The sequence below is a fragment of the Euprymna scolopes genome, chromosome 31 (assembly GCF_053919585.1).
Source record: "Euprymna scolopes isolate OS-2025 chromosome 31, ASM5391958v1, whole genome shotgun sequence".
NCBI lineage: Eukaryota > Metazoa > Mollusca > Cephalopoda > Sepiida > Sepiolidae > Euprymna > Euprymna scolopes.
Genome location: NC_136512.1, coordinates 80,795,238 through 80,806,987, shown reverse-complemented (window position 1 = coordinate 80,806,987; position 11,750 = coordinate 80,795,238).

The window sequence follows — 11,750 nt, the reverse complement described above, 5'->3', positions numbered from 1 at the left end:
ATTAGCGCAACGGAACCATTAGTACCTCTTTGAAGTATGCATATATAGTTTTGAAATAAATATGTGTATCTTCACCCCTCACATCCGCGATTGAGCATTTTTTTACGACAAGCTAAAACAGGTACAATCATGTGTAAACAAAATTTAAATATATTTTTTCTATTCGCTAAATCGTAATTTTTACATAATTATTGTACGATGTTCTAACTTGTTAAACCCCAGTGTACCTAAATCGTGCTTAATTCCGTTAAAGTCTTGTGTAATGACTTACACCGCATTTGGATGAACAACTTTATGGACAACGTTACGTAATTTAGAAAGCGAAATATCTATAATCTCGCATCTTATGACACTTACTAGTTGTAGTATATTAAAAAAGCTAAGAAAGTACACATTAAAAAAATATTACATTATGGTAAAAAACGAAGCATTTCACAAAACGAGGTGCACCTTTTTGGCCATAAATTAGGGCCTTACTACTAAAAGGACCATTTATCTAAGTTTGTCTAAATGTACCCAACACGTTTTAGCATAACTCGCAAAGTAAAAAAAGCATAGGAAAGAGTTTCAACTTGCTGATTCCCCTTCTATCAACGACATTTATGATTTCATTCTTTTTACACGCGCCATTTCTTGTTATAGCTGTAATGTCACGTGCTTTCGAACGTCATTCAATTTTCTTACATGATCATCTTCTCTGACGTGCTATTGCTTTATTTCAGAGATTTTTTCCTGACGTCATTTCGTATGACTGTGCATGCACTGTATTCCACAGTTTATGATGATGACTATATTTACAATTAATTCCTTTAATTCAATTGACATTTACAATTCTTGACAGTATCTGATTACTAGCGCAAAATCAATCACTTGATTATTATAATAACCGATGAATCTATTGTGCCCTTAAACTCATCTGAAGAAATAGCAACAATCAATCTGTCAAAATGGAATAAAGTGGATTTTGACATGATGAAAATCCGAAAATTGGAAGAGAATCTGGAAATACCTCATAATGTTTCCATTACGCTGTTTTGAATTTTAGAAAAAAATGAGAGATGGGATGGTGCACTGTTTAATATTTTACTTTATTGAGATAGGTACGTGTTCACATGGTAAAAAATCGTTTTCATTCACGCATTTTAGAAAAATAATTATATGATAATTTACTGTAATTATGTATTCTATTTTTTTATAATATGTAGATTGCTCATTGTCGGGACACATTTCAAGCTAGACTTTCACAACGTTTTGCAGATGTAACATTCAGTTGGGTATATTAAATTTATCGATTCTTTTTTGTGCTTCTTTCCAACAATACATTTTCATTTGAATTCAAAATCTGTGATATGTTTATGTTATAGAGTTTTTTAATTTATATTCTCCAGAGGAGCAATGTGTTGGATCATCTATCTGTTTTCTTCATTGTTTCGAAGCTAAAACAAATTATGCACGTAGTAATTCTTCATACTAAAACGTTGTAATAACATTTTAAGGGAGTACGTTTCTAATTGCAACGCTAGCTGAGTAAACACAATTATCCTTTCGAGTAACGTCGACATCGTATATATATATATATGTATCCAATGTATATCCAATATATATATATATATACATATATATATATATATATATATATATATATATATATCCAATATATATATATATATATCAAATATAAATATATATATATATGTATTATATACGTTTAAAACAAAAAAATATCAACATGGCAAAAAAAGAAAGTAAGATATAGAGATAATGAGGCTTTGCCTCGAAATATATTTATTAAATTCAACCTAATTTTAAAACAAAATAAATGGCTGTTTATTTTGTAATAATGCGTTGTTTTGGTTTCAAACGTATATAATACGTATTTATTTTATTCAAACTCAATCGGCGCTTCTAAGGAACAAGAAATCTTAACACCCTCCACACACACATATATATATATATATATATATATATATATATATATATATATATATATATATATATATATATATATATATATATACAGAGACAGAGACAGAGAGAGGGAGGGGGGGGAGAGAGCAGCTCAACTAGTAAAGAATTAGTACCTATTCACAAAATAGACATAGAGGCTCGTTTAAACACCTTAGAAATCACTTATCACAATAAAAAAACAGGGTTAAACAATAAAATTGGCGCCCTTGAAAACCGTTCTGCTGTAGGTTTTTTTTTCAGATTATCTACTAGTTGTACAAATCTCAAATTGAGATAAGAGCCCTCCATTATGTCTGAAAGTAAAACAATGCCCTACGAACGAGATATGAGATGCACCGCATCATGTTCTCTACTAAGTCAAGTTATGATACCAGGACTATTGCCAGCACATTCAAATTCAAATTCGGATGGTTAAACGTTTGAGAGCATGTGGTCATGGGTCGGGAACATCACTAACGTATTCTCTCTTAATATTAAAGCCAGCCTGAGTGTCGCTATCCGCAGAGTATTCGCCGAGCTCCCACCAGAGCATATGGAAAGGCCATGCTACCAGTTCTGGCCACGTATTGAGGCGATGATTTAAGTTTAAGGCGGCTTCATTGAACAAATGTCAGTTCTTTTACATAAATAAGTTACCCGAATTGATTTTTTTTCTTTCAATATAAAAGACTTAATATTCATTTGTAATGTTGTTTTCTTTAGGGCGTACATGTACATGCTAATTTTTACGGGCGTCTGCAAATATGTATTTTTCTTATATTTTAGTACACTGATAAATAATTTGAAAAAATAGATCGGCTAACATATATTTAAATATCACCTTAGTTTAAAGCCTAAAAATTTCACATTGGAAAATCAAATACTTCTTTTCAATAGTCTTTGAATTTAATGGAGAGCCTGTTAAGCAAAAGAACTCGGTGTTATATCGATCGTCAATCGAAGAATTGTGATTAAACGAGCTTTGCAATGGAAGTGGAAAATATTTTAGCGCTAAATATGTGTCAGCATCTGTCATCTAGAATACGCAATCATCTGTCGAAAAGCTACTTTGGTAAATGTTATGAGGTCGACATCGATCTGTATTGATTATAGGATCACTGTTGACATCGATTGTAAAAGGACGAATGGAATTGTTGTCTGCGTAAATGGTGCTGCTGTGCGAGATATATGAATGCAAAACTGCCTCGCACCGAAGACTTTCTCTCTCGATGGATTCCAGTGCTTTTTTTCATACATATATATTTCGTCTTATTTTTGTCGAAATATTAGTACTTATTGTAGAATGGTTGACAGAGTTTTCTTTTTTACAAGAAAAAAAAAGCACTGCATTAAATGCCCTGCGGGAAAGCAGTTAGACCAAAAGAATCCAAATCCTTTTGAAAAAAAAGTGTAAAAGGTAATATAAAAATTAAAAATATACATCTTTACTTATATATATATATATATATATATATATATAATCGCCATATATATTCTATAACTTTCTCTCTCTCTCTCTCTCTCTCTCTCTCTCTCTCTCTCTATATATATATATATATATATATATATATATATATATATACACATAGTAATAGTAAGTTATAGAATATATATGGCGATTAAGCTACATTGAATATTCCGCGTTCCATCCACTGTAGGACTCTTCAGGCTGACAATGTACGTGCACGTATTATATTTTTTTCTAAACAGTGCACTTCATGTAAGTTAAAAGAATAATAAAGCTGGGATCGAAACCAAAACCTAAAGACACTCAGTCAAGCACAATAGCCATTAGACCAGCCTTAAAAGTGTTTTTCACACCGATTTATACTTTACAGAACAAACTTGCCCAGTTCTGCATCCGCGCATGCGCAGTCGTGAAACAGTTTAATATAGATACAAGTCCGATTACTCGCACGTGCTATTTTTTTTAATTGCAGATGAAAACCGATTAAAACATTTTCTAGTATGTGGAACAAAAATTCATTCTCACGCACACATTCTCACTTTTATAGATATATCGATAGAATCTACAAATACACGGATTTCTGAAAATGCAGCGCGATTTTATTGGACCCATTTGATCGTCTGAAATATAATATACTAAATATAAGAAATATTAAGACATACATACACACACATAATCTGTAAACAGCGAAGAATTACTGCTAGCGAATGACCACAAATATTTTAGTATTTACTTATTAAGGTTAGTTTTTTTCTCGCCTTGACATTGATATTAAAAGTCAACTTACTTATTTAAACATTTATTAAAACTCAATTTTGAAATGTCAAATATTGGCATAAAATTCCCTCATTGACGTTGACTAATTTGCATATTCCCGTGAAAAACTAACGGTATAAAAATTACTTTTTTATGCTTTCTTATTCAATGATTGATTCATTTAACTGTTACATTTAGTTCTATTTATGCATAGTTTCTACATTCTGGATAAATGCGTAGAATTTATGATGTGCTCGTTTTTGCACAAGGAAACAACACAGCTGAATTTGGCAAGAGTAATCGACAAAACTGGTTTGCATGCACAAATAAATATAAGTAAAAAAAAAAACGTTAATTTTTGGCAGTCCACGTGCGTATGAGCGTGGATCAATGGTTAAGAATGCAGATTGAGAGATGTATATTTCGGTTTCAATTCCAACCGACTGCAAGCAAATGATTTTATTTAACTTTTAGACATATATGAACATCAAAGTTGTATTTACATTAAAATTCCACTTTCTCTATTCATAAATTATTAAAGCGAACTTTTTAATATAATCAGTCATTGATATTCGAGCGACTTCGTAAGGGTGTACTTATTCCTCTATGACTTTGAAACACCCTCTTCTTTATTACTCATTAATGTTTATGCTTTTCGATTGGAGAGATGGTTTTATTAAATCATTACCCAGAGTACTATTTAGCATGTTTTCCAGATTGTGCATAATTACGTAGCATTTAGAATGAAAACGTTTTATCACCTGCATTTCTATACATACACACTTGAGTTATTTGTCGCATTGTCAGTGATATAAAAGCATACTTTTTTAATACAACCGAGTGAGTATTTGAGAGCATTGCCTAAGCATTACATCACTACCTCAAATGCTTACAAGGATTAATAAAAAAAGAACAGTGAGGGAGAGAACAAGAAGCAAATATTAAAAGGATTTAAAGAAGAAAAAAAAACGACGATTGACAGTTGCACGTTACTTCCGGCGAACACGAGAGACTACCCACTCTATCTCTAATTTTTCGAGCATTTTGTAAAAATGGTCCTCGTTTGACAGAAATTGTGTTTTCTGGTGCACTGTATTGACAGCAAGTAGCACTTTTAGTTACGTAAAATGAAAAACAAATATATATTTATTTTTCCTTAACCAACGCAAATGATGTCGAAGTTATTATTATTCTCGAACAATGCATCTATATTTAGGGTTTCAAAAAAGTCACTGAAGGGTTTTATACTTTAATAGGTTCTTTATTTTCATGTTATCTTTCTGTAATTTTAAAACCATCTGACTTAGAAACTGGGAATTTTAACCATTATTTATGAAAAATATTGCTTTTTAAATGTCGTCCATTTTAAGCTTCGCATAATGTGCTCTTCCCAAAACATACTTGACATTTTTGTGGAGATATCTTAAAAAAAGTCTGTGTTAACAAGACCTGAAAGACTTAAAGGAACATATCAAAACCAAAATATATGCGAGTTTTATCGCAATCAAGAGATTCTGCAATTTGTTATGAATAATGTTTTAAACCTCGTATTTTCGGACGACAAATATCGAATAACTGGCCACAAGCATTAATTACTAAACTCTCAACTCGGCCGCTTTTACTCAGGGTGGGCGTTGTTTTTTTTTTCTCCGACATTTTTCGCAAGTCAACGTCTTTGTTGGATTTACTACGCTAATTTCAACGCTTTCGACTTCCGCTTGCGTGATGGAGACATCCGCTTAGACGTAAGTTTTTTTTTTTTAATTACCTCCTTCGCTTTACGGGTTCGAACCTGCCGTCCTACTACCACTTTTAACATCTCCATCTACCCAAGATATCTCGTGTTGTTTTTTCAGGCTTCCTTACTTTACATACGCGGGCAATGTGGGGTACCCCGCTAATTTTATTATAGTAACGAAATGATTGATTTAATTACCCAACATTTTTGCATAGGTTTAATAAAAAGTTGGAAATGCTCAAGTGAAGAAAAAAAAGGATAGACTGTTCTTTGACCCTCAGAGAGTCTGTCAATATTTATCACCAAGATAATCGTGTTTTCGCGTTCAGTGAGCTAGAATAAGGACATAGATAAATGGAGAGAGAAAAGGGAGAGCTGCAGAGAGAAGGAAAGAGATAGACGGAGAAAGAGAGAGAGAATAAAGCCACATTTTTCTAAAGTTGCATTTCCGGTTTACTCTGCTCACCGACACTTTTTTCTCAAATATGTTCAAGTAGTTTTTAAAGAATTTATCAAATCTATCGATTGATTAATGGGTAACGGATTCACTTAGCAAGTGATTTTAGTATACGATCAGTAAATATTAATGAATAAACGTAATTTTCATACTTAAAACTTTACATGATGCTCATATATTTTACAAGGTGGGCACCACATAACACAACTAAAGAAAGAGGACAGGCATTTATATAATAGTATATAATTGAAAACTTTGCACAAAAGAGAAAACAAAACACTGACATGATTTACTTAATTACGTACAAATGCTGTATACGTTAAAGACAAACTGACAATGTCCAAATAATGAAAATGGAGGTAGACTGTCATGTGGGCTCCATAGATTCCGGCACAGTTTACACCAGACAAGATAATCGTGCTTTCCCGTTCAGTGGACAAGAAAGAGGAAAGAGTGAGAGAGAAAGAGAGAGAGTAAGCGATAGAACGAAAGAGAGAGAGCGCGAGTAAGCGATAGAACGAAAGAGAGAGAGAGGAGACGATACGTCTTTTATAGTTACATTCTGGGTTCTCTCTGCGGACCAAACCTTATGTCTAAATATGCTTAAGTAGTTTTTAGGGCACTCATGAAATATATCCGCCCTGAAATACGATTATTTGTGTATAACCAAATCGCTCAGCAGGAGTATGTATCCGCGAGAGAAATTAGACCTTGATGTATGCCTTCTACACACGTATATCTAAATAATGTAACTGCTGCGTGTAAAAGTTTTAGAAGCATTTTTGAAAAACAAAATCGTGTCTAGTCGATAACTAGTCCGATAGACCTAGCCTCTTCTAAAATTCCGTGGACTCAACTGCACACAAAAATGTCATCAATTTTATTCAAATTCTCTATTTTTTGTTATATGCATGGAATTATTTTTATTAACATCATGGACTGTTACTATGAATTACGACATTGTTGAGGTTCCAGGTCTTGCAGAGACGCCAAATATCAAATGGCGACATGAAATCATCAACAACAGAGACCCGTATTTTTCGTGACACACATATCTAAACTCATTTTCCCGCCTCAATAATATGACCTTTGACATTTCATGACCTTTATGCGGTAGTTTTCGTGCATTTTTCATGCAATAGAATATGAGACTCGATTAAAAGACGTACATGATGAAAAAAAAAAGACTTAAACTGCAATTTCTCATATTGCGCATCTTTTCAGTAACATTTTTTCCAAGCATACATTTGACGACATATCGAAACTTTTAGTGTAATCAAGTACTTAAATGTTTGATGTAATGTATTTATGTTTATTGGCTGGATGATTAATTTCGAATTGAATTTGTTCGAGGGGAATGGTTTAATCAGACTGTGCACTCGTTGGAGGAGGCAGAACAAGGTTTAACTATAAATTTTTACAGCATTTGTTTAAGATTTCTGTTCGGTTTTGAAAGTTGCGTAGCTGTTTTGTTTTTGTGTGTTTTTTGTGTGTCTTTTAATCCTCAAATACTGTGAACGATGACTTTGAGAAACTTGAGAGAAGTTCTGTTTTCTAGGTTAGAATTTGCTCCATCTATCTTTTGCAAGCTTTTGAGCTTGAAATACTATTTTTTATCTAATCAAGGTGTATGACGCATTGTCTGGAATGATTCCCATTTAAAAGAGAAATAACAGGGAAATTATGACACGAATGACAATAAATTAATCAGAGAAATAAATAGTAAGAAATGTTATATATATGGTGTTAAGACATGTAGCAAGCTTTGTAATGAGATTCTTGGATGAGAAATTTGCTGTAACTTGAAATTTTAGATGTAAGTTACCTGGACACGAGTGAAACATTTATATATATATATATATATATATATATATATATATATATATATATATACATATGCACATAGCTTTATGAACAGTACATAGGGGACGGGCAAAGGCGGACTGAACTAGTAATTAAACAAAATTGTAATGCCTACTTCTGCATTAAACTTATTTCAGAACATTCTAATTGAAACCGAACATAATGTAGTATAAGTTTTAGGATTTCTCGATAGAAATTCAGCTTTGAACAGTGAAGAAGATTAGAAAATATCTTAGGAGTTTCCTATAAAATTATGATACAGACCTACCAAGGCTAAACGTTACTCATGGATAGCGCTTACAGAGATAAACAACTTGTAACTGAAATGGTAACGAATATTATAAGATGCCTGAAACTAATGATGTCAATGAACAACCTGAATACTTATTGATGAGGATGTGCCATCCAGTGTGTTGCTTATCATTGAACCAGGAACAGGGCATGGTGAAACCAGTAGAGAAATACTCAAATAAATTTAGTTGACATAATAAACGATTTAGCAACCAATCTCTACATGAAGAACTAGTCGAACACATCGGCAAAGAAGAAAAACAGGAAATAAAAAATGCAAAAACTTAGGAAGACAAATTGTACAAATGTAAAAAGAGAAATAGTTAGCAAACGCTATCATATTACGTATTCGACGATGTCTAATTAACTGGTACAATACGGGAGTATATAAGAAGCTAAAGAATATTAGGATTTGTATAACTCCTCTAAGTTACTCATTTATGAACCATTATCTTGTACTTTAAGGATAGTAGAATTTTGGTCGCTTTTGCTTTAAGAGTGTACGGAAAGTAGCTCATAAACGCCTTTACATGAGTGTGTTCTGTCTCGTTTTCGCCATTTTTGTTTATTCCAGCAGCAGGACCCGGCAGCAGTTCGGTAACACAAGCAGCAGTCAGAGATAACAGGTCTACTTCCTACCTTTATAAAACCGAAGAAAATACTATTTTGTGACAAGACCTAGACGATATTTACAAGTTAGTCATAATTTATCTTGGAATTCCTGCTTCGATTGCAATCATGTCCGATATGAAAAAAAAGCCAGAATTAAGGGACGCACATGTGCAAGCTGTTACTCGAACGTTACACCTTAACTAACTTCTTTCAGGACACGTTTTTCGCTGATATTCTTCTTTGCTGTACTTTTAAGTTTTTCTTATCTCATCCTTTAGTTCAGTTACTAAAATTACTTCAAATATGGTACACGCTCATCGTGTTCTTTTTGGAGACCAACCATAGCTATATCTCTGTTTTAGAGATTACTAGCAGTTCCGCCCGGCTTTGCTCGGGCGATAAATACTTTTCTTAACTTTATGTGCATATGTATATATAAAAAACGTGTGCATATGTACGGTAATGCCTTTCTATATAATAGCATTCCTTAACTACCATAGAGAAAAGTTGTTAGATGACGCAGACGTCAATTTTTTTGAGTTTGATCCCAATTTTGCCCCTTAACATTTATTGTTTTGGGCTCAGATTGAATTAAAATGTTTGACCCATGTCCAAGTTACAAACAACTTAAATTTCAAGTCTGTAGACGCTAAATTTGCGGACGAGATTGGTAGAGTCTGCAAAGGTAAACTCTGTAAACCATAACCTCTTGGCAAGCAAGTTTTTGCCCAAGAACTGCTTAAACAGCTTGGTTAAAATTCTCAATACCCTCAATTTAAAATTTCAAATATTTAGATCCAAAATTGCCTGAATACTAAGCTAAAATTATTTGAATTTTTAACCCCTTGCAATCTAAATTTTCAGTAACAAAACGATTAAAAATCTTGTCATATGTCGAAATACTTTTATGTGAAATTTCAAATGTTTAGACCAAAATTTGGCTGAGTTATTTGTTAGAGACCGCAGAAATCAATTTTTGACAACTTTAACCTCAATTTTGACATCTTATCTTTCACTGTTAGAGCCCAAATCGAATTATAAAATCAGATCCATGTCCGAGTAACCTATATCTAAAATTTCAAGTGTTTTGACCCAAAATTGGCCGAGGAGTTTGATAGTTCTCACAGATCAAATCAACAGCAAGAATTCTGGTTTAAACTCAGTTAAAAATATTTTCCTTAATCTCAGTCCCCTGTATGTCAAATTTCGAACGGTAGACCGAAAATTGACAGGGTTATTTGGTAGGAAAATTTACACATTCATATATATATATATATATATATATATATATATATATATATATATATATATATATATATATATATATATATATATACTTTCATAGATATATAGATATTCGACTCGTTGCTGCATTTCCACGTGTGAGTACTGAAGTGTTCTTGCGTAAAATGAATTACAATACGAAAAATTAATTAAAAAAAGATAATGCCGAGGAAATGGATAAAAGAGATAATTAATAAAAAGTAGAAGATATAGGATAAGAAGGTGAAAAATAGGGATAAAGAGTTGAAAGAAAAAATAGAACAAATAAAGAAACAAAAAAGGAGCAGGAGGAAGAGGGAATCAAATAGTGAAGATATATTTGGCTTCTCGTATTGACAGGTTTCAAAATCATGTGGAAGTCTCAAGAAATAATAGTTGAAACGCGAACAGAAAACAGAAAGTGAAAAATAACAAGGAAATAAAAGTAAAGTATGTACGTTTTTTGTACATCTAATTTGCCACTGGAAGTGGTAACATCGGTGCTTAATTTACTATTCCAAAAATTATTCTTTTATTTTTATAAACCCTATTTTTCTCCATTACAAGTACAATTGATAAGAAAATACGACCTTATTATTTTTTTCAAGAGGAAGAGGGAGGAAATAATGAAAAATAGGTACAAGATAAAAAAAGATGAAGAAAAAAAGGAGAAAGTGAGTATCGAATAGTCACATCGGAAGTGAAGCATAATATGGCGGTTAACGAATCAGGAACAAAAGATTTAGATTCTCCTATTTACATTGTGTCACGTCACGCGTATTGATGCGTTTTCGGTCGACAAGGGGAAAAGCATTGTTGACAGGGAAGAGATGACAAAAACAGGTGCGTGTGCATGTAACAACATGGGTTGGTGCCATCGAGATCGCGATAGGCAATTGTTGGTGTCAAGTTAGAAGAGGAGTTAATAGCAGATCGATTTTTTTACGTGGGCGGAAAGCAAATTTAAAAAAAAACAAAAATACAGTTAAATAAAATCTGAATAGCAAAGTAGAAAAATAAAGAATATAGGTGTGTCTAATTTTCTTTATTTTTTGACCAAACCACAGGCAGGTAAGTTGGACACAAGGTTAATTTTACTGTAGACTAAATCAAACTCCCATAAACGGGTTCTCTCTATTGAAAGCAAAAATAAAATAAAATAATAATACTAATCGAAGATTTTAATTACAATACTGTAACAAAAACACACACCCACAAAAACAAACACACAGATACTACCTTTTTATCTGTCCGTAAAATTAACTATTATCGTTTATGGCGTTAATTTGATATGCTAACCGGAATGATGAAAGCCACAGTATTGAAAACTATAACATAAACTAAAAAAACACATT